The sequence below is a fragment of the Hemicordylus capensis genome, chromosome 2, assembly GCF_027244095.1.
Source record: "Hemicordylus capensis ecotype Gifberg chromosome 2, rHemCap1.1.pri, whole genome shotgun sequence".
NCBI classification, from domain to species: Eukaryota; Metazoa; Chordata; class Lepidosauria; order Squamata; family Cordylidae; genus Hemicordylus; species Hemicordylus capensis.
In genome coordinates, this window is record NC_069658.1 from 278269032 (window position 1) to 278294403 (window position 25372).

General features: G+C 42.5%; 1 protein-coding gene across 4 annotated transcripts in view; it reads left to right on the forward strand.

Annotated features, from left to right (window-relative positions):
• Positions 1-25372, forward strand: part of TAFA1 (TAFA chemokine like family member 1) — a 570865-nt gene that overhangs the window by 536417 nt on the left and 9076 nt on the right. The window lies entirely within an intron of this gene.

Sequence of the window (25372 nt, forward strand, 5' to 3'; positions counted from 1 at the left end):
GGAGACAGATTGAACTGCACTGCAGTGGCAGCGTGGCTGGAATGGCTCTCCTTGCCTTTAAGGCAGGGAGAGTCGCTGCACCCCACGCTGCCCAACACAGTGTGGGCTGATCTCCGTTCCAAATGGGGCCATGTGGTCCCATTTGGGAGGGAGACCACACCCCCACATCTGATGTCAGGTGCGGGGGCGTGGCTAGCCAGGCCGCTGCAGCTGATGTCAGACGTGGGGGCAGGGCCAGCGCGCCATGGCGGCATGACCATGGCCATGGCGGCAGCCTCACACAAACCGCCGCCACCCTCCCTACAGTCCTGATGTGACATGTGGCCCTGAATGAGAATATCTTCATGATGCACATCTGTCAAGTTCAGTGAAGACAAGATGAACATCATGATGCTTATCCACAGCTAGATGCACATATGTACACATATGCACATATGAATCAGACCCATGTATTGGACTGGAGTGAATATGTAAGAAGAGCCAAGAGAATAATCTAATTTTTGTTCAGATTTCAAACTAAACTCTTATAGTCTTTTTCTCCTTCGGACACTACATCTCCTGTTTTCACATGATGCCACAGTAAATGTTGTAGAATCAGCTGATTGGACAGTTGTTTGGGCAAAGGAATCTTGAACTAGTTCAGGTACAATACATAAAATCTTGATTTTAATAATAGACTGGTTCGTTTGAAGCAAAATGGGAGGACAGTCAGTACTCTTGTCCTAATTCGGGCTCACAGAGGCAGAGCAGGCTTTTGTAGGCTAAAATGTGTGAGACTTTTAAGCTGTGAGACAAAGCTATCAGTTTCCCTCTCAGACGACAGGAATCACTGGCTGCTTTTGATTTACATTAGTTATATTTAGCATGGTTCAATCTTTCAACTAAGGCTTACTATGATGCAGCCTGAAAACTCTTGGAATAGATGACTTTCACTTCCTGTCCACCCCTATTATTCCCTGGCTTCAGGAAGACCCTGCTACTGAGAGTTTATACTGCCTATAAATGAAAACTATTGATCTATGTGCTTTTTAAAAAGAAAAAAAACCCCTAATCAGTTATTACTTCCATGCCATTAGTAACTGCAGTTGCATTCAGTGTTGAAATCCTCATTAGCTAAGTAATTAGCAAGACAGTGTAGTCACATCCATTGATTTGCTGGCATGCAAATCCGGGGGAATGCTTCCACTAAAATGCTGGCATGCAAATCCACAGAAATGTTTCCACTAAAATCACAGCAAATGACAGTGTTTTCGACCAAGGGATCCTGCCCCCATCATCGCTACCTCATAGCAATCTAGCAAAAGGCAATAACAGGAGAAATGTAGTGGATATTGTTTAGTCTTTCATTGACTAGCTACAAACAAATAATGTCCAAAGTGGAAAAGTGCAGGTGCGGGTATGGAAAGACCCGGCAGAGCATTACTACACAGAGTTGTTTCTAGGGAATGGGAACAAATTCCCATTAACTGCGCCACTCTGAGGTTGTTCTCACAACCAGCCCTACCTGGGTAGGACAGTGCTACCCATGCTAGTCAGGGTAGGGCTGATTGTGGGAAGCACTGGGATCTCTCCTTTTCTCAACGCTCCTCCACCCGATAGCCCGGGTTTGAAATGCAGGCTAAAAGTGATGTAGGGGGACATATGTGTGCACCTCCTACCTCACTGCCCAGTTGTGTGGGGTGCAGAATCTGCTGGCCGCTATTTTCAGGCTGCCAGCAGCCATCAAGATCATAGAGTTGGGGGGGAAGGAATGACCTGGCAGCAAAGGTTCTCAATGCACCGCTCTACTCTCATGGTGCATTGTGGGATTCATGGAGGCCAAGCATCCTTGCCCTGGAGCCCTGGATCACCTCCCCATTGTCCAGCTGCTTCAGCCCAGGAGCTGCAGCGGTTGTGTGTGTGGTGGGGAGGCAGATAGGCTCCTGCCTCCCCGCAGCGCACCCCAGCTCCAGTCCCTACAGTCATGTGAATGACCTTCCTGTATCACTAAGCCATTTTAATAGAAAAATTTCTTGAACAGCTATAAGACTGACTCACATTTATTTGTTATAACTATAACCTATAACAGAAGTACAGGGTGGCTTCTTTCAGGAAGTCTCCCATCAGGCATTAACCAGGCTGGTACAGGCTTAGCTTTAACAAACAGGGGCATATCTAGGGTAGGGCAGGCAGGGCACGTGACCCGGGCACCACTTGAAGGGAGCGCCATTTTTTAAAATTAATTTTTTTCAATGGCCACCAAAAACAAAATGGCCACCACACATGCTCAAATGGGCTCTGTGAGGCCTGAGGCCATGCCAGGCCTCACAGAGGCCATTTGAGCATGTGTGGTAGCCATTTTGTTTTCAGCAGCCATTTTTAAAAACAAAATTTGTTTTAAAAAATAACCACCGCACATGCTCAAATGGTCCTTGCGAGGCGCTAGAGGCCAGCAGGGGGGAGGCGAACCTTTGCAGACACCCCCCCCAAAGGCCTTAGGGAAGCCTCCCGAAGGGGCTACAGGTATAAAAAAATAAATAATAATAATATAATATAAGTCACTGTACACATATTTAGTTTGGCACTATGTACAGAGAATCAGTTCTCGTGAATACTGAGCTGAAGCTTATGAGCTAGGATTGTATTCATTTGCTCTTACTTTGCTTCTTGTGATAAGTGAGTTAAATGTGATGTCTTAATAATATGGCTATTAATGGTGAGTTTGTCTTTGAATCAGTGTGAAATCCTTAGTATTAAGGGCCACTGGGAGTTTCTTGCTCTCTTTATCTCATTTTAACTGTCTTTTTGAAATACTGGAATATATTCCAAGCAGTGACACAGTTTACTCTGCATATCCTTTAATTATTTTCAGAGTATCTGGGAAAATCAAATTCTCCATTTATTTTTAAAACTTATGTAATAGTGATGCTACAATGCATAGTAGAGAATTAGACAAGCACTTCTGTTTAGTTTTCCAAGTATACCTCCACACAGTATTTTGGTATTTCATGAGCCCCAGCATACTGAAATTTGTAGTTTTCTAGCATTTTTTGGTCTGGCTATGTCCACTGCTAAATAGTTTTTGAAATATTAAAAGATTAATGAGCTTGACTTGTATTTTTCAGCTGATATTATGGTAAAGTTATCTGAAAGATGGGTGGCAGATGTTTGGACAGGGGGCACAATTTCAGTGCTTGCCCTAGGCGCTATTTTCCCTAGATACGCCTCTGTTAACAAAGTGACAGCATCGTGTGCCCAGACTGAGAAAAGGAGCCATAGTCCCAAGTTCAAACTCTGCCATGCCCAACGAGGAGGAACCCAGTCAGGAGTGCTGGAAAAGTGATCTGCCCGAGATTCTGATGAGATATTGCTATAGCAGTAGACAATACTGAGCTAAGTGGGCCAATGGCCTGACTCAGGATAAGGAAACCTCTCAGAGAATACTAATCAGTATTCTCAGATTAAATAGAACTGAAAGCAGGCACATGGAGTTCAACACTGCCCTTGGCTGTGGAGCAATGAAACTCTGAGTGTCCACTAAGAGTGGTTTTCAGCATATTTGAGAGAGAAATAAACACTACGAGTATGTATAGTAAAAGAGAGAAAAATATTTCAAAGGAAGACTGGTCATTAGGTCAATTTTAAAAACCCCACTATTTAAATGCATGCTGTTTAAAAGCTTTGCAGAGCATCATAAATATTTAATTTACATTCATTTCTAGATCTCTAGACATATTAAGGGATCCCAGTCCTGATACTCTGCAGACTGTATACTTCACTGTAATTATCCCTCCCTCTCACTGTACCTATTTTTATTATGACATTGCTCTGAAATATGTCAGAATCTGTTCTGCCAATATCATTGCATTAGAAACCATCTCCTTCCTTATGTCCTGTTGAAATTATTGTGGTCGACTGAAAGCAGCCTTTTAGCAGTACAACAGGAAGTGCAAAAGGAGGCATTCTTACCAGTTGTATCTTCTTCCAGTGGCCTAACAAAAGCAGACTTGAGTATCTTCCAGGAGCGAGACATCAACCGCCCAGAGATGAAAGTTGGGGCAGTGTACAAATTTGATAGATAAACAAACAAACAAACAAACAAATAAATTTACTACTACTGTAGTATTACTCTTATGAATACTACTACTAGCTGGCCATACATGAGCAGCAGTACTAATTCTCAGGATTTGTTTAACACTTTTAAAGTGTTTAAACTGCTTCATATGGATTCATTGGATTCATGCTTGAATCCAAGCAAGACAGAGGTGCCCATTGTAGGGGCACAGAATTTGAGGGATGAGTTAGAACTTCCTGTGCTGGATGGGGTTACACTCTCCCAGAAGGAGCAGGTGTTCAGCTTGGAAGTACTCCTGGACCCAGGCCTCACTCTGGTATCTCAGATGGAGGCCATGGCCAGGAGTATTTTCTATCCGCTGCAGATGATTTGACAGCTGTGCCCATTCCTTGAAGAGGATGACCTCAATACAGTGTTGCATCAGCTAGTATCCTCCAGGCTCACCTATTGCAATGTGCTCTATGTGGGGCTGCCTTTGTATGTAGTTTGAAAACTTCAGTTAGTTCAGAATGGGGCAGCCAGATTGGTCTGTGGGGCAACCCGGAGAGACTATTTTATGCTTGTTTTAAAACAGTTGCACTGTCTGCCGATATGTTTCTGGGCAAAATACAAAGTGATGGTTATTATCTGAAAAGCCCTAAATGGCTTAGGTCCGGGTTATCTTAGAGAGTAGGGATGTGCACAAAACCAGTTCGCCCGGTTCGATTCAGATTCAAACCGGGATCGAACCAGGAGGGGGTGGTTCGGTTTTGGTTTTGTTCGAACCACCCCCTGGTTCGGTTTGAATTTGAACCGGTTTGGACTGGTTCCGACTGGTTAGGACTGGTTTGGACACCCAAAAATTGGTGCGATGGTAGCTGGCACCCAGGGGTACTTGTCACCCAAATCCCAAAGCAATCGGACACTCTTACAATTTTTTATGAATTTTTGAAAATTATTTTTATTTTTCTCATAGAGTATAATGGGACACGAACCAGGCCATATCCCCTATTGTGGAGCACCTAGGGGCACAAAATCAGGGTGGGTGGTAGACAGACAGGGGTGCCTACCACCCACACAACCCCAAGGCAATTGGACACTCTTCTGATTATTGGTGAATTGTGAAAGTATTTTTGAATTCCTCATAGAGAATAATGAGGATTGCAGCAAATGTATAGCTTCACGTCGGGGGGGAAAGGGGTATCATAGAGTGGAGTGTGGTGGGTGGTAGTTCCTAGGGTGGGCAAGGAAGCTATCAGAATTATTTGAAAGGAATTGGGCAGAGGGATGATTTTTAAGTGATTTTTGAAGTTTACGCGTCTTTAAGGTTTTTCTCCATAAAGAAGCATGGAGGTGTCAGCAAATGTATAGCTTCACATTGGGGGCAAAGGGGTGGCCTAGAGCAGTGTGGGGTTGGTGGTAGTGCCAAGTAGGGGCAAGGAAGCTACCTGAATTTTTTCAAAGGATTTGGGCAGAGGGCTGATTTTTGGTGAATTGTTGAAGTTTACGCATCTTTAAGGTTCCCCCCATTAGATATAATGGAGCTTTCAGCAGCCCCATAAGTGCACTTGGGGGGTGCTGGGGTGGCCCAGAGCGAGTGGTGGTGTAGTGCACATAGGGTGCCAACCACCCCCATGGGTTTCTAACCCATGGGGTACAGGGTTCTGTTGTTTCTGAGGTATTCTGAGTGTGGATTCTATGATAGCAAATTAGAGTGGATTCATGGTGTCTCATTGAAAATCTCAAATTTTTAATTTGTTGTAAATTGTTTTTAACTGCTTTAAGCGTTTGTCCTGGTTCTCCAGAGTTTTTAACTGTTTAAATGTTTTAACCGTTAATGTCTGTTATGCTGTTTTTATAGTTTCAATTTTAATTGTTAGTTGATTTTAACTGTTATTATTTTGATGTAAACCACCCTGAGCCTTTTTGGGAAGGGCGGTATATAAATCAAATAAATAAATAAATACTATATTCTTGTAATCCTTACAATAGCCCTGTAAGGTAAATGTTCAGATGTTTTTGTTCTGACCAATGTTAAGTGACTCAAGCTAAACAGAGAACTTTTCAGAGGGCAGCATCCATACTAGTTTTGCACTAGCATAAAATACTGATGCACTAGCACACTAGCTGACTGTTTCATGGCATGTGGCATTACCTCTTTCACAGGTTCTTCTGCCTCTAATGATTCTTTTTTCATTAGTGGTTGCACAACGTTGTGGAGTACCACCACCACCACTAAAGCTCCTTTTGCAAATTTCACTGTGGATGTCACCCATTTTACACACACACAGACACACACTTCAATTATTTTCAAATGCAGCCCATTCAGTATGGAGCACCAAAAAGCCAGAGTAGTAAGCAGATGCCTTTTCTCCTCACAACAGGGGATGGAATAGGTGCGTAGCATGCATTCATGGCTGTTCCCAATCTTCGAAGTGCATGCCTGAGTGCATGAGGAGAAGTGAAGGAAAGTTCTGATTCCCTCCATCTCCCAACAAGTAGCAGCCTTATACAGTGTAGGCTAGCTCTTCTCAGTTCGTTTAGGTGGATTGGCGGCTGCTCCCTTTCTCTGGCAGTTTCACTGGTGAGTGGGATAGGAAAGCCAGGTAAAGGTAAAGTGTGCCATTAAGTCGATTTCGACTCCTGGAGCCCTATGGTTTTCTTGGCGGGGGGTTACCATTGCCCCCTCCCATGCAGTGTGAGTTGATAACTTTCAGCATCTTCCTATATAGCTGCTGCCCAATATAGTACCAGCGGGGATTTGAACCGGCAACCTTCTGCTTGTTAGTCAAGCATTTCCCCACTGTGCCACTTAAGGCGACTGTGGGAAAGCCAGAGGATTACTTTAACAGAGGGAGAAGCAGGAGGGAGAAGAGAGCAGAACAGGCAGGAATCCTACATGCTTTTACACTACGTGAGGCATGAGGGGCAGCTGGTATATTATCTGAGGTCATTCACTGCCTGAGGTGAGGAGAGGAAATTGCCGAGAAACACAGCTGCTGTGCTCCTCCATGGCATTTTATTGAGCTGAAATGGCTTGTGGTACCACTGACTTTTCTGTTGTGATAGGTTGTCAGTTCTGATCATCTCAGCCAAAACTTGGAATGGGAGGAGGGAGGCTGTTCTTGATAATCTGGCAGCACTGGCTGAAAGTCAGATTTTAAAACTCTGTCTTCTGCTGAGACACAGCACTGGGCCATCTAGCCCAATACTCTTAGCTATGCCTTGACATGGCTCTCTGAGGTATCAGGTCTTCTACCTTTTTCTTGGCAAAAGTGAGAATAAAACCTGGGACCTTCTGCATATAAAGTAAGTGTTCTATAGTTACGTTCTTTACTTGACTGATATGTGCTCTATTAAAAAATAAGGATATGAAAGCTTGGATATAAATGTCTATCAGCCACCCATGTACTTCCTTATGATACTAGGGAATATGCTGGACATTGCTTAGCAACTGCCCATGTTATTTCACAGTTCTACCCTTCTTCTCATTGGGAGCCCAGCTGGCCAGAAGGTTTTTATTTATCAGCCATTTAAGAGATGGGTGATTGGCTCTGTTGGAGGTAAACTTGAGCCTGCTTATTTATCGAAGAGCCTGAGTCACCCAACCAGTGTCTGCTTCCTGTGAAAGCATTTTTTTGTATAAGAGTTTAAGTTAGCCAACTATAAACTAGCTTGTTAAAAATGTCTTGTTATGGATAATACTGTCTGTGAATAAATGAAGCACACCATGTAATTTCCTGCCGTAGCTCCAGTGAGATTTTAATGGGATTATTGGAAGGGCAACTTCAACTCAGTATGTGATAATACAAAAGGCCGGACCTTGTATAAATGCTGCTTCTAAAAATGTATGCTCTTCTATTTTCCTAATACATTTTATTATGCAACTCAACACTGTATTTCTGAGAAATAACAGTAGTTCAGGAACGTATTGTGCGGGAAGAGATCAATAGCATAATCACTTCAGCTTCCTTAGAAGGGCCATGATCAAGCAGAAAGCCAGCCAGGTAAAGATAATGTGAAACACCTGGGCTTGTTGAGGCTCCTCCCCATATCAGCAAGGTTGGCTCCAGAGTAGGCACAAGGGAGCAAGTGCTCCCTCAGACAAGTAGTTTGCCCCACTCCCATTTCTGCTGCAGAAATCTAGCTTGTAGGAGACAGCTTGCCCACCCACAAATTCACTTTGCCCCTTCTGTTCCCCGCTCAATATTTTCTAGTACCACCACTGCTGCAGAACAGTTCCTCCCAGAAAGTGAGACAAAAACATGGGGAGGAGTGTCAAGATAGGTTCCCCTAGGTGGTTTGGCACTTATTTCAGTAAACAAGCATAATGTGAGAAGGGGTCCTATTATTACATTTTAAAACTCAACAGATTGGGAGTCTTTAGCTGTAGGCTCCTGGGATAACATATCCTAGATATAGATCATTATGTCATGATAATTTTCAGTATCAAAAGAGAGATGGTGTGTAAATGCCCCTGTGATCAAGCCTGGTCTTTTCCAAACAAAATGGTGATACATGGCAGTTTTGGAGCCACTCACCAAACTAGAGTGGTTTGTGATTGGTTGCCTTCAGCAAAGTGCTACCATAGTTGAAATACCTCTAAGCAATTGGAACCCACAAATTTTCACACACGCATATTGGCAAGCCTCCTGCTTGCCCACAAACTAGTACTTCATTTTGTTAGTAAATGATTATCATTAATGAAAAATTAACATAATATGTAGGCATTTTCATCCTTTGTTTGCACTCCTTTTGTATCAGCTTTCACCTAAAACAGATCTGTATATATTTATAAGCAGTTTCTATTGCCAGAAATATACAATTATGCTGTATTTCTCTGCCATATCATTACATGTAAAAGAGCACGAGTGAGAGCATTTGCTATGTAACCATAGTGCTATTCAAACAGGACACATTCCATTCATACATACTCAGCTATGCTAAATCTGTTTTCAGGTTGCCCTCATGGAAGCCATTTTCAGAAGTGACATTTAAAATGGGTTTCATTTTATTTTTATTTTTCCACGTTTGTAATTCAAATGAAAAACCTGCATTATCTAGGTTGTACAGCTGAGCTTGAAATGGTTTTAAAGTTTCATAAGAAAAGTTTTGCAAAAGTTGAAAAATGGTCAGGAATTTACAATAATAATATTTCTTGGGTGCTTCATTACTATTATGGCTTCTTATCCAATGAATTTAGGTCTGGGTTGTGAAGAACTATTACTGTTACTCTTTTATATGTAATTAAGTGGAAGAGAAATACAGCATTACTGTTTGTGATTTGGATCCAGTACAATACAATGCATGTAGTGGAGAAATTTGCTGTCCTAATTCAAGTATGCTTATATTTTCTTGGGGAAGGATCATGGGAGTCCATTGATTGCCAAGACAGTTTGTTGAAAGTGTCAACTCAGTGCATGGAAGCTGTGAAAAAGACAAATTCCATGCTAGAGATTATTAGGAATGGGATTGAAAATAAAAATGCTAATATTTTTATGCCTTCTTTCAAATATGTAGCCACATTTGAAGTACTGCATACAGTTCCGATCACCATATATTAAGAAAGACAGTGTAGAACTGGAAAAAGGACAGAAGAGGACAACCAAGATGATCAGGGGTCTGGAGTACCTTTCTTATGATCCAAGGGTACCACATCTGGGGCTTTTTAGTTTGGAAAAGGGATGACTATGAGGAGACAGGATAGAGGTGTATAATATTATGTATGGGGTAGAGAGAGTGGACAGGGAGAAATTTTTCTCCCTCTCTCACAACAATAGAGACAGGAGTTATCCCATGAAATTGATGACCAGGAAATTTAGGACCGACAAAAGGAAGTACTTTTTCACACAGTGCATAATTAATCTATGGAATTCTCTGCTATGGGATGTGGTGATGGACACCAGCTTGGATGGCTTTAAAAGGGGCTTAGACGAATTCATGGAGGATCTATCAATGGCTACTAGTCTGGTGGCTATAGGCCACCTCCAGCATCAGAGGCAAGATGCCTCTCAATATCAGTTGCAGGGGAGCAACAGCGAGAGAGGGCATGCTCTCAGCACTTGCCTGTGGGCTTCTCAGAGGCATCTGGTGGGCCACTGTGTGAAACAGAATGCTGGACTAGATAGGCCCTTGGGTCTGATCCAGCAGGGCTGCTCTCATATTCTTATGTTCTTAAGGCTACTAAAGGAAAGGAAAAGAAAAGCTAGAAAATCTCCAGTTCATTCTCCCATTTATAAAAATTTGATGTATTAGCTAACAGCAGGACTATATGTACTTAAAAGGCCTCTGAGTACTATAAGGTCTGTGTGAGTAATGTATTATGGGAGTTCCTCTCCTCTTTTTTTTTCATTTCTTGCATCCAACCTCATTGCTAACATTTTTTAACACATTGATACATCCTAATGCAGCAAAATAGATCTGCATATGCAAGCAGGCATCAGAATGCATAGTACTTTGCTGGTTCAAAAATGGCATGTATTCAGATACACATCGGAATGTGTACCTAGTTGGGCAGTTAAGACATCACTGCTTAACTGGCCCAACATCACTTCTTAACTGGACCTATAATGGTCAGTCAGTTTAGAATGTTTTGTGTGACATCCCAAACTGACTGACCAACTCTCTTGAAATAAATAGATCTGAAAACCATTTAAAACTTTGGGTTCCAATTTAAGGTTTATTGTTGGGAAGTTGGTTAGACTAAACAAAGATCTGGCCATTCAGATGCCGATTTTAGTTTGTTTTGAGTTAGAACAAAACTTTCAGTTCGAAGTTGAATTCTGCTGAGGCTCACACAGGCAGGGAAGGAGAGGAGAAAGCACAGAATCTCAAGTTTCAGGAGCATCACACAGACCCATGATTCCATGTAATACCTGAACCAACTCAATGTGAATGTGTCTATCCATGATGTCTACAATGCAGTAGGATATGCATGCACTTTCCCACCCACATTCTTATGAAACTAACACATAAGGCTCATTCACATGACTGTTAGGGAGTTGGTTGAAAGCCATGAGAACTCCTATCCAGCAGTAGCACAGAAGCAGCACCTCCGTTTGTGAATGCAAACCAAGGAAACAGACAATCATAACTGTTGTTGGGTTCATTGTTGAACTTGGAAACTGCAAGACCTGCCCCTCTATGGGAAGTTCTCCAGGGGTGGTGTGTATGCCTTCCCAACGTACTTTGCACTGTGAGCAGAGGGGAAAAGCTTCATGACATCAGGATCTGCCCTCCCATTGACCATGAAGGAGCAGCCCTGTCAAAGCTAATCCTGCTTTAGGATCATAGAGTGTGCTTTGTGGGCTAGAATGTGCCTTGATGGCCCAAAGTCACAGGGATGCTTGAGATTGTAGTACTGAGCTATTGCACAACAATTCCCTGCAAAACATATAAGCTATGCCAGAGTTTACACATCTTGTTTTGCAAATGCAAATATATTTGTGCTAGTACAACACTAGTCATACATAGGGACATAGGAAGCTGCCATATACTGAGTCAGACAATTGGTCAATCTAGCTCAATATTGCCTTCACAGACTGGCAGTGGCTTCTCCAAAGTTGCAGACAGGAATCTCTCTCAGCCCTATCTTGGAGATGCCAAAGAGGGAACTTGGGACCCAGATGCTCTTCCCAGAGTGGCTCCATCCCCTGAGGGGAAGATCTTCCAGTGCTCATGCATCAAGTCTCCCATTCATATGCAACCAGGGTGAACTCTGCTTAGCTAAGGGGACAAGTCATGCTTGCTACCACAAGACCAGCTCTCCTCTCCATGTGGAGGAACACAAACTCCAGACTTTGTGCAACTAGTTAGCGCAACAGCCTTGCACTAACACAACATGTTTGCACAAGCACTTTGTTAGTCTGGATGTCATTCAGTGAGAGTAAATGTCCCTCTAGTCCTCATTGTCTAACAAGTGACTATGAGGTGCTGTATATCTTTCACCTTGGAAGGGAGAACATAACAACCCAATGTGTTCTATGGCATAGAACAAATGGTCAAACTAACAATTATTTGCATATTTATATCTTGTTATAAAATACAGGTTTTCTACTTATTACTGTAGAACCAGGGACTGGAGATAGTTGAAAGATGATTGTGAATCACGACACAGACACAGATATGCCCTAGGCACTTGTATTGTAGCTGTGCGGCGTGTATACATTCCAAAATATTGCAATACAGAGGTAACCCTATCTCAAAAGAAAATGCTACAATCAGTTGGCCTAAATGTTGGAAACTGATTCTAAACCAGTATGTAATATTGTAAACTGAGAAATGTAGTGTAAAGCGCAAAAAAAATGGCATCAACCACACCATTCCCAATAGTCATTACTCCTTCCCCCTCCAGCTCCTCGCTTCCCGGAAATCCAATTTTTAATTCTGGCTTTTAAGAAGCAATGTTATTTCGATTATAGGCAAAGAGATTGTGTACTCTAGAATTCAGTTTTATTTGTCTGTGAGACAGCTCTGTTTTTACTGCTTAGGGGATGGTGAGAGGTGGTTTTCCAGAGGCACTAAGGCCATCGGTACCTGGCTGCCTGCCGCCTGGAGTTGAGCTCTGCTGTACAACTTGGAAATGTGATTTGTAAAAGTAGCAATTTCTAAAACCAAGGAGGAAATTGTTTTTGAGATTGGAGCTTGGTTTTGATCCAATTTCAAAGCTCGATTCATGTTACAATTTTAAAGGGGTCTTTTGTTTCGGTATTGGCCATTGCCCCCAAAGGTAAGCACACCAATCAGGAAGGTGTGCATGTCAGCTAGCTAGTTCTATTTAATATAGCAGAGAGGCTGCAATCTGTAGCAGAGTTCTGCAGGACCCTGAAAATAATTTTTAAATCATTCTGCTCCTGCACCCCACCTTTTTACTTTTCTTATCTTTTGTCGTTCTGTATGAACCAACATGCATTTTTCATTGCTGTTCTAAAACACAGCCCAGGAATATTGCCCTAAAGTTGATACCCACCAACAGAAAATGTGTTTGGCACAGCTAGAAGGTTCCATTCATCCTATACCTACCCATCATTTAATGTCGATCAATATAAGCGTCACTGGAAGTGGCAGGAAAATAATGGCAAATCCATTCCTTACCCACTAAAGTGGCAGCTTACGTTCCTGAGTTGAATAAGATACAGCAAGTCTTTAGAAATAAGAAAAATGGATAGCATGGTCCAAAAATCACTTAAGCCAGTGTATTTACACTTAAAACAATACAGTCTGCTTAAGTATGGGCATGGTGATTTATCTAGCTTGTGGACAGCACCATCAGTCAAGGTCTATTCAGCCTGTGCTTGCTATGCTTTTGGGGACAACAGGGCCCAGTCATAAATGATGTTCTTCAATGCACTTCTAGTTTTCCTGAAAGTGTACCTTTATTCAAGGCACATATTGGCATTACCCTTGAGGCCCTAAATGATTTGGAACCCAGGTGCTTTAAGGACCACCTTATCCTCATACATGCTTGCCCATACACTCCATTCAGTCAGGCACATAGATGGCCATACTCAGGCCTACTCACTCTAGATGCCCTTTCCATCGGAGGTGTGGTGATCATCTATCAGAAGGAGGACCTTTTCAGTGATTGCATGAAATACTCTCCCACTGGAGATTTGTGTGGCTCCCATGCTGATTTTGTGAGCTGGCATGTGCAAGAGCTCATGTAGAGCAATGCTTAGGAGACTGAGCTATGCATCAGAGCTCTCCATTTCAAATCTTGCCTCTTCCATAAACTCACTTGGTGTCCTCCTTCAAGTCACTCCCTCTCAGCCTCAGCCTCCCAGCTGGAATAGAGGGATAATAACACTTACTTACCTTACAGGGCTGTTCTTAGGATTGTAACAAGATTTGATTGATTGATTGATTGATTGATTGATTAAGTGCCGTCAAGTTGGTGTCGACTCTTAGCAACCACATAGATAGATTCTCTCCAGGATGATCTGTCTTCAACTTGGCCTTTAAAGTCTCTCAGTGGTGATTTCATTGCTATCATAATTGAGTCCATCCACCTTGCTGCTGGGCATCTTCTTCTCTTTCCTTCAACTTTCCCCAGCATTATGGACTTCTCAAGGGAGCTTGGTCTTCGCATAATGTGTCCAAAGAATTATAGTTTGAGCCTGGTCATAATGAATGTGAAATGTTTTGAACACTTGAAAGCACATAACCAATGCTAAGCATTTTTATTAATCCTGTTCTTACCAAACTGTTCAGCAGCATGTTTTTATATTCTATACAAGAAATCTGAAACCATTTTCTTACTACTATTCTCAGCATCCTATTATCACATTTTGCCCAGTGTTGTGCTGCATGAGCACTGAACTGATGCTTCTCAAATGGAATCTGGTTAAATTAAACTGGAGAGGTTGGTGGACTCCCCAGTTAGTAACGTCTCCTTTTTCTTTAAAGTAGATTTTCTTCACCTGAATTCTTTTTGTTTTCTACTTCTTTATTCTTTTATGTTATCAGGCTTTATAGTTCCCAGAGCAAATTATATCTCCGTCCGTCTGTGAAATGCATAATACTTGAATACTGCTATATACTTTCATTCTAGTCTTTCGTTCTTCCGTCTAAAATTTCCAAGCTCCCAGTACTGCAATTCACTGTGCACCCCATGGCATTGTAATAAAAATAAGAGAAACAGTATGTCTCAGTCAATTCTCTAAAACCTTGTTTTTTAAGGAATAGGTGAGTCTTGGGTTACAGACATCCCTATACTAGTTTGTATCAATTTTTATAGATCTGAAGTTGCCTTCCAAATGGCTTTAGCTACTTCTGTTCTATTTTCCTTGTATAAAGTCTCCATCAGTTCTGAGAATCTCTCACTGGGAGTTTGGCTTTTCCTTTAATCTAATCCATTTAGAAAATGAGTCACAATTTATTGAATGAAGAGGAGAAAATTGATAGCTTTTCATTAGGCTGACAAAGTCTTTTTCACTGTTGGCATCTAAAATGTGTTCTCTATTTAAATTTTATTTATTTCAATCTTCTCTAGTGGGAACCAAATTAAAATAGAATGCCTTGCACTAAATGCTACAACTTTTTTCATTACTGCAGAAACTGCCATACTGGTTTTCCCAAACAGCTCTCCACTGGCCTTTACTGCTTCTTAAAGTTGCAAAAAGAAATCATAATGGGTCAGATTTTAATATTTTGTGTCTTACATGGGGTGAAAGCAGAGATTATCTACTGGTCAAGGAACAAAATTCCTCCAGATTATTATTATTATTATTGTTGTTATTATTATTAATTCAAAATAGTGTAAGAATGTCTTGCAGAATCCCACAAGTATCAAAATGAGAATATTACTGCAAAAGCAAACATTTTTTTAAATTGTTAACTGCCATGCTAGCCTTCTAGGGATGTGCATGGAACAGTATTTGCATTCCATTCCAAGCTTGGAATGGAATGCAAATACCTGTAATGTTCCACTGGAACAACCAGTTGAGCCAGTTGTTCTGAGGAATGACCCCGTTCCGAGTTGGAATGTTACAAGCACCAGTATGGGCTCTAAAATGCACAGCAGCTATTTGCATGGTGGTGCTGACCACACAAATGGCTGCTGTGCATGCACAGAGGCCAGAAGAGCACCATTGGAGTCCAAATTCTTTGGAGGAGGTGGGATATATGAAAATTTTAATAGATAGATAGATAGATAGATGCTCAGAATGCTGTGACTCAGTACGAGGTCTCCGTTCTGAGCTCAGAACACTCAAAACGGCCCATTTTGAGTCGGAACGTTCTGCCGACAGAACGTTCTGCACATCCCTAGTGCCCGATTGGCAGAACTAGAAGGAGTTGCTGGACCATCTGTGAGGAGGCAGGTAGGAGCCTGCCGCTCCCCTCCATCACTATCAAGCTTCACAGTTTGGTTGTGTGAATGACCTTACTAAATGTCAGATGCCATATCTGAATTTTCAGAGAATTTCAGAAGTTTGAAAAGTGATATTTTGATTGACTGCTATATTTTACTGTAGATGTCATCCAGTGGTGTAGCGACATTGAGGGAAGCCTGGGGCAAGATCTGGTGCACCCACTTGGGCAAGATCTGGTTCACGCACCACTCGCATGCCCCTTGTCTGTCACTTGCCACTTCCTTGCTGCTCACATGCTGCCCTGCTGCCCACACATGCCTGCCTCCTTTTGCTGGGCTGCATTGAATAGTGGTATAATGATGCCAGCATGAACCAGTGCAGTGACATTACTAGAATATGACACAGCAGGCAAAGGAAGGCAGACTAGCAGAAGCAGCTGGTGGGTGACTAGACTGCTGATAAGGGCCATGAAGACAAGTGGGCCCCATGTATGATGGCAGCAGTAACCACGGCACAACTCAGCAACATCAGGCTCCCCGTGTCCAGGCACCCTAAGAGACAGAACATGGGGGGAGGCATCGATGGCCCATGAACTCATGACTTCAGTAGTCAAGCTAGACTTCAGTAGGCAATCTTGACCCTAGACATTTTATTTCAAATATCCAATTTTGATTGGCTGGTAGAAATGCACTCTACCTGTTACCAGTTTTAGGGCTAGCTGGCCAGGTGTATAAGATATTTCACTTCAGCCATCAAATCCCAATCCCCAAATCAGTCTTTAAATTATAAAAGGGAGATCTGACCTCAGAGCAGTTTATTTCAAATATCCGATGGCAGAAAATGGGTGTGATGATGTATTTTGAATCCAGCCAGTATTGGCTGAGTATTGCCTTTAAGATATGTTTGCACTTGTTCAAGCAGTCAAAACCAAATAATGATCACCCTCCAGCCATCTGCTTGACTTTTCACTTTGAATGAAAAGTGAACAAACAGACATGACCGATATATTCTGGCGAAAAATCCTCCATATATTCTATAGAGGCCCTTAGATCTTCATAGCAGGTCTTACTTCTGTTGCAGTTTTTTCCCAGACTCAAAAGCAATATTTCCAAAGGCCCAGTGTTTAAACTGTGACATTTTACCACAATGAACAGCACTAGCCAGTAAATTATATCATCTCTTGCACTGCATCTGTCTCAGTTTTCTATATGCCATGCAGTGATTGCGAGGAGAAGCATTGGTCTAGAAGTGCTAAAGAGGTTTCTTTTTATTTATTTGTTTGTTTATCTATTTATTTTATTGTTGGATTTATATACCGCCTTTCATTAAAAACAATCTCAAGGTGGTTCTTGCAGCACCCTTTAGGCAGGGCATGAGTTCCTCTGGCAGGATGACCCCATTTGTTGTTCCAAAAGCCTAGGTTCATGCTTCTTAAACCTTTTTCTCACAACACATCTGGAGTGAGTGGACACACATAGAGGGAAGATCAGGTTCACAGCAGCATGCTCCACAGCCTGATCTATGCATGTTCACTTGAATGTCTGCAAGCACGGGGCTCTTTCAAAAACAGGGTTCTCCTTCACAGATAAAAGCCCCCAATGCCTGTTGTTGTACTTGTGTAGACTCCATGCTGACGGTCAAGTCATACATCTCCTCTCTGTGCAAGTCAATTTAGCCTGGATACATTATGAGAACGAGAATGAGCACTGAAACATCAAATAGGTAGGCAGACTCAAAATGTGTCGTATTCCCAAGGTTCAGTTTGGTTTTATCCCTTCTGATAACATCAACATTTGCTGGCCTTGCTGGTTCCCAGAAGTATTATTTGGACTTACTGAACCTTTTATTAAAGACATCCTCCATACTGATGGCCTTGCAATGGCATCCTTTGTCTACCACAAATGAGTAATTATGTTAAAAGGTTACATGCAAGCTGGAGGTTGATGAGGTGGTTCAGTATTTATTTGCTTTTTCATTCGAGGTCAGTGATAACAGGATCTGGTTACATCCAGGGACAGCCACCATAAATAGGAAGAAAGCACTCTAGTGAGTTATCTTCCCTCCACTTGAAGACATAAAGTTTGAAATATTCTTGTTGGGTCTTTTCAAGATGTACCACTTATAGACAATAGGTCTCATAATTTTCCATTCTTGATGCATCCAGGTACATTAATTGGTAATTTTTATTGTATTTTATTAGGATGAAGAATCCAGCCTTTTGAGACCTATCACAAAGGCATTGCCTTAGCTGCTTTCCAATCATTCTTTTTTTTTAGCCAGATTGCTAGTTAATAGTTCAAGGTGGTTAGCTGATGATTCATCAATAGGATCTAACACTTAGGAGATAGCCTTCTGATATTTTGAAACTTCTCAGAGAGACAGACAGACAGACAGGGAAGTTAATGTTTCAGAAAAGACAGAGGAGAGATAGCGGACACATTCTAACTGGAGTGAAACTGAAGGCTACCCAAATGGCTTTTTCTGATTATTTTCTGCCTTGATTATTTTCTGCCTTTTTCTGATTATTTTCTGCCCAGTTTGCCCCTACTTATGTTGTGTTTTTGCTTGTATATTTGTAAGTAAAACAAATATTAATACTCCTTACATCTCATCCAAAGGAAACTAACAAACACAAACATTAACAATGCCCTGGAACTTCTCAGGCATCAGGAAAGTGGGCAGTATATAATGATACCTTTATCTTTTCTTCTCTTTGCTGTGTGCAGCATTATGCTTCAGTAATTCAGCTCCAAGGTTTACACAAAGCACTGCATTAAGAGAGACTTCCTCTCTTTATATGAGTATTATAGAAAACACGATACATTGGACACCAAAATCAATGGCCCATTTCTTGTCAATCAGAGTTTAATGCACACACCAGCGCCTAATGAAGCAGCAGATAATACACTACAAACATAGTTGAAGCTGATTCAGATAAGGACAGTTGTATAAATAAGGACAGTTGATAATTTTGCTATGACATGTTTGCTGCAAAAAAAACCAAAAAAACCCACCATCAGAGCAGGGCCAACCAGGACAGCAGGTCTGACCACGCGTGAAGCTGGATGAAGTGAGCCACTTCAGGCAACAGATTGCAGGCCACTTCTGAGGAACAACACAACAGCTGACTCAGCAGCATGTTAGGAATGTGCGAACCGGTTTAAACCAGGGTGGTTTGAAGGTTCGAATTCGAACCGAACCAGCCATCAGGTTCGAGCTGCAGGTTCGAATTTGAACTGAACCAGGGGGTGGTTTTGTTTGAACCAGTTCAAACTGGATATAACCAGTTCTGACATCCAAAAATTGGTAGAATGGTAGCTGGAACCCAGGGGTACCTGCCACCCAAACCCCAAAGCAATCGGACACTCGTACGATTTTTTATGCATTTTTGAAAATTATTTTTATTTTTTCCTCATAGGGTATAATGGGACTCCAACCAGGACATTATACCTTATTGTGGATCTCCCATGGGTGCCAACAACCACCCAAACCCTGAAGCGATCAGACAGTACTACGGTTTTTTATGAATATTTGAAATATTTTCAATTATTTCTCTCATAGAGTATAATGGGACATGAACCAGTCCATATCCCCTATTGTGGAGGACCTAGGGGCACAAAAGCAGGGTGGGTGTTAGACAGACAGGGGTGCCTACCACCCCCCAAACCCCAAGGAAATTGGACACTCCTCTGATTATTGGTGAATTGTTAAAGTATTTTTGAATTCCTCATAGGGAATAATTAGGATTGCAGCAAATGTATAGCTTCACGTCGGGGGGAAAGGGGTGTCGTAGAGTGGAGTGTGGTGGGTGGTAGTTCTTAGGGTGGTCAAGGTAGCTATCAGAATTATTTGAATGGAGTTGGGCAAAGGGCAGATTTTTAAGTGATTTTTGAAGTTTATGCGTCTTTAAGGTGTTTCTCCATAAAGAAGTATGGAGGTGTCAGCAAATGTATAGCTTCACATCGGGGGCAAAGGGGTGGCCTAGAGCAGAGTGTGGTGGGGGTAGTGCCCAAGGGGGGCTAGGAAGCTATCAGAATTATTTGAAAGGGATTGGGCAAAGGGCTGATTTTTAAGTGATTTTTGAAGTTTGTGTGCTTTAAGGATAGCAATGAGAGTGGATTCGTAGTTTGTCATTGAAAATCTTATATGCTATCAAAGAATATACACTCAGAACACTTCAGAAACAACAAAACCCAGTACCCCATGGGTTAGCAACCCATGGGTTAGCAACCCATGGGGGTGGTTGGCACCCTCTTTCCACTAGACCACCATTCACTCTGGGCCACCCCAGCACCCCACAAGTGGCTTTAAGGTTTTTCTCCATAGGGAAGAATGGAGGTTTCAGCAGCCCCATAACTGCACTTGGGGGGTGCTGGGGCAGCCCAGACCAAGGGTGCCAACCACCTCCATGGGTTGCTAACCCATGGGGTACTGGGTAGGGGTGTGCAATTCGGATTTTCTGTGTTTCGATTTGTAACTGAATCGAAACAGCCCTGATTCAATTTGGATCCGAATCTGACCCATCCGAATCACCCCAAATTTGATTCGGATCCGAATCGCGGCTGATACGAATTGAATCAATTCAGGTTTCGGATCTGTCCTATTAATTTCCCAAGATTCCCAGGTTTCATTAAATTAAAAAATGCTAAGCTCTAGCCCTTATAGAGGTGGAGTTATGGAGCAAAATGTGTGGTCACTATTTTTAACTGTTTGGATTTTTTTGGTGTATAATAACTTTTACTCAACGAATCTTGTTCGGTCAAGTTTGAACTGTTCAAGTTCGGTCACATTGGATGGTAGGTGTTGGTGGACTGCTATCTTCAAATCTCTCCACAGATTTTCTATGGGATTTAGGTCTGGGCTCTGACTGGGCCAAATGAGGACGTTCACTTTTTTCTCCTTCAGCCACTGTGTGGTCAATTTTGCTGTGTGCTTCGGATCGTTGTCATGTTGAAAGGTGAATCTTCTGCCCATCCTCAACTGTCTGGCAGAGGGTAGCAGGTTTTCTTCCAGAATCTGACGGTATTTTGCCCCATCCATTTTTCCTTCTACCCTGACAAGAGCCCCAGTCCCTGAGGCAGAGAAACACCCCCAAAACAGGATGCTGCCACCTCCATGCTTCACTGTAGGTATGGTGTGTTGTGGATGGTGAGCTGCGTTGGATTTACGCCAGGTGTACTGTTTGGTGTTCAGGCCAAATAGTTCAATCTTGGTCTCATCTGACCATAAGAGCTTTTTCCATTTGGCATCAGAATCTTCAAGGTGCCTTCTGGCAAAGCTCAAACAAGCTTTAATGTGGCCTTTCTTGAGAAGTGGCTTTCTCCTTGCGACCCTCCCGAACAAGCCACATTTGTGGAGCGCTCGTGAAATTGTTGTCACATGCACAGAACAACCACTCTTTGCCATGAAGTCCTTTAACTCCTTCAGAGTGGCCATTGGCCTCTTGGTAACCTCTCTTACCAGTTTCCTCCTTGCTCTTCTATCCAGTTTGGAGGGCCGACCGGATCCAGGGAGGATAGCAGTCCACCAACACCTGCTGTACCATCCAATGTGACCGAACTTGAACAGTTCTGTATGGAGGAGTGGGCAAATATTGCTCCGTCTGGATGTGCAAGGTTGATAGAGAAGTATCCCAACAGACTCAAGGCTGTTATTAAAGCAAAAGGTGGTTCAACAAAATATTGACATTGGGGGGGTGGGTGGTTGATCCTTTTTCAATCTCAGTAATTCTTGTTTTTTATTTCTGACACTTTTTCTGGACTGTAATTGTGATGTTTTTCAGTTGGATGTTATAGGTTGCATTGGATAAGTACAGCTGGTGAAGGGAATTTTCTTTGTGTTTTCATTTCAGGATGTAAGGGAACCAGAATTTAAGGTCTATCAAAGGGGGTGATTCTTTCCTATACCCACTGTATATACTGCCCTTCCAAAATGGCTCAGGGCAGTTTACAACATGGTAAAAACAATTAAAACAAGTTAACAGTTAAAATCAAACTATAAAAACAGAATAAAACCAATTAAACAATTCAAACAGCTAAAAAAAACCCCTGGAAAATCAAGGCAGCAATTTAAAACAGTTCGTCAATCATTTCAAAACCCTGGAAGGCCAGGCCAAGCAGATAGGTTTTAAGGGCTCTCCGGAAGGACAGTAATGATCTCAGATTATGGATTTCTGCCGGGAGTGCATTCCCCAGCCCAGGAGCAGCTACAGAGAAGGCCCACCTCTGAGTCGCCACCAGATGAACCGGTGGCAACTGGAGACGGACCTCCTCAGATGACCTTAACGTGCGATGGGGATCATGCAGAACCTAAGCCATTCAGGGCTTTAAAGGTAATAACCAGCACTTTTGTTTTTGTGTTTTGCCCAGAAACATATCGGCAGCCAGTGTAAGTGTTTCAAAACAGGCATCATATGGTCTCTCCAGGTTACCCCAGAGACCAGTCTGGCTGCTGCATTCTGAACTAACAGAAGTTTCCGGACTACGTACAAAGGCAGCCCCACGTAGAGCGCATTGCAGTAGTTGAGCCGGGAGGTTACCAGTTGATGCACCACTGTATTGAGGTCATCTTCTTCAAGGAATGGGCGCAGCTGTCAAAGCAGCTGAAGCTGATAGAAAGCACTCCTGGCCATGGCCTCCATCCATTACCATAGATAACATTAACCCTCTGTAGTTAAAAACTCAGTTTTGAGATTTTTATTTTATTTTTTACAGAAACAAGCTTGAACTTTGAGGGAAGAACTTCCTGATTTGATTTTGAATACTCTAAGGAGTTTCAGTGTGGCAAAAATATAACCATCCATCAATTTTGTGTCCTGTTTAGCTTTGAAGGCATTCATGTGTATATGTATAACAGAGACTTGGATTGGCAAAGTAAAGAAGCATTCATAAGAAGAGGGAATTAGGTTGGTGGCTATCATAAGAATGCAGAATTACTGCAGGCTAGCCCTCTTGGCAGTCGTCCATTTTTAATGTATCTCATTGGGAAACCAGTGACAAAAAAAAAAAAGAGCAGTAAAATTGGAGTGACATTGGGGGAAAGGCAGTCTCTCCCTTGGAGATAATATTGGAGGGTTTCCATTCCAAGTGATTTAGAATGTGTGCAGCAATACAGGGAATATTATGTGGCCTTGGAGGCAGAATGCACCACCATAACAAATATATCAATGTGGTGGGTACTTCTTTGTTTTACTTGTGGATGGATTTCAATGCATTTGAGCTGAATAATCCTGGTATAAGAGACAAGGCATCAGGCCACCTCTTATGCAAGCCACTTTAAAATGATTTTATTTTAATTTAAAATATTTGTATGTCACCTCTCCACAGCTTGAGGTGGTTTACAATATTCATTAAGACAAGAAAAGCAATAACAGCAACATAGCTGTAATCAAATAAACTGGAAAGACAGTAGCAATAATAACACTTTCTTGGAAATCAGCAGCCAATGGCTTTCTGGAACAAAAAAGCATTAGAGCCCTTATTGAAAGAATAACTTCCTTCAAGTTCAAAGGGAAAAATATCTTCCTCCATCTTTGGAAAGCCATTCCAGAGCCTTGGGGTAACTGCTCTTTATATAAAGGTAAAGGAAAAGTTGTTCCATCGAGTTGGTGTCAACTCCTGGTGACCGCAGAGCCCTGTGGTTGTCTTTGGTAGAATACAGGAGGGGTTTACCATTGCCATCTCCTGTGCAGTATGAGATGATGCCTTTCAGCATCTTCTTACATTGCTGCTGCCCGATATTGGTGTTTCCCATAGTCTGGGAAACATACCAGCAGGGATTCGAACCAGCAACCTAGGCAAGTTACTTCCCTGCTTCACCATTAGGTGGCTCACTGCTCTTTATATAGCTGCCCTCAGTTTACCTAGTGAAGGCATGCAGGGTCCTACCAACAGGACACAGGTGGCAGAGACCATATAAGAGCATATAAATGGGTCTTTGTGCCAGGGAAGGACACACTCTGTCCTTCATTTCAGTTAGGGATGAACAAACTGTCACATGGATTGCCTCTCATTAGTTCATCCCCCCACCCCTGCAGATTTTTCTCAGTGAACTCTGTGTGTATGTTTGTGGGGGTGGGGTTGGGGGGGGGCTTTCAAAGACCAGTTCCAAATATCCCAATTCCAGAATTCACCACCATCACCATCATCCATTTCAGTGCAGCTTGTATAGTAGATGTTCCTGAAGAATTCCCCTGCACATGTGCACATTCACACACATAGGAACATAGGAAGCTGCCATATACTGAGTCAGACCATTGGTCTATCTAGTTCAGTTTTGTCTTCACAGACTGGCAGTGCCTTCTCCAAGGTTGCAGGCAAGAATCTCTCTCAGCCCTGTCTTGGAGAAGCCAGGGAGGGAACTTGAAACCTTCTGCTCTTCCCAGAGCAGCTCCATCCCCTGAGGGGAATATCTTACAGTGCTCACACTTCTAGTCTCCCATTCATATGCGACCAGAGTGGACCCTGCTAAGCTAAGGTGATAGGTCATGCTTGCTACCACAAGACCAGCTCTCCTCTTTAAAGGAGGAGACACACACACACTCTCACACACACCAAATGCATTATATGTACTGGAGTCCATACACTTTCCCCCAGTATAGATGAATGTATTATAATTCCAACATTATCGGGGTAGATTAACAACAGGGTCAGCACAGACATCTGGCCAAAACAGCCTCCTGGTCAAAAGGAAGCTCACCCACACTTTTCCATTTCCCAGTAATGTTCTTATCAATGTTGAGCTATTTAAAATGCAAGTGGCTGACATCCTCACTAGCAATGGGGAGGTGGTGCGTTCAATGCGACTCTGGATTACATTGTGTCCTCAGCACCTCTGCACTGTTAGTGAGGCCAAGCATTTTTAACTGCAGAATAGGGTGGATAGTAAAAACTGGCTGGATGTTGGGGTTCAAACCCTAAAGAATAGGTATTATTATTATTTCTTGTTTACACAGTCAGACAGGTGTTATTGACTGGTTTGCTTTATCCAGACATCGAGTCCTTCCCAAGGACCTGGGATGCCAGAATTTTATTGTCAATTGTTATAGATATTGTCACAGAATATAGGCTGTTCCCAGTAAAGCTGCTTTTTGTAACTGGCTGATGGTGATTTCTGTGGCCCCTATGGTGTTGAGGTGCTCTTCAAGGTCATTTATATCCTGCTCTTCCTCCAAGGAGCCCAGAGCAGTGTACTACATACTTGAGTTTCTCCTCACAACAACCCTGTGAAGTAGTTAGCAGATTCACTGGGGATAGGGAGGAGGAGGGAGTTATCAGTGAGCACTGTTGGGCATGTTTGAGTAAGTGGGAAGTGGTCAATCAATCCTTAGTGGCTGGGCAGCATAGGGATTGAGACTTCTCTCTGCTTGGCAGCACCATCCACCTCAAAGGCTGAACAGCTTGTGGTGGTGTTGCGGGGGGGTGAAACTTCTGAAATTATCTTGACCCTCTAGGACATGGCAAGAAGGACCAGAGATTTGAGGGTGCAGGGATACAGGGTGTGATGGCCCAGTTGGGCTTGGGAAAAAGGA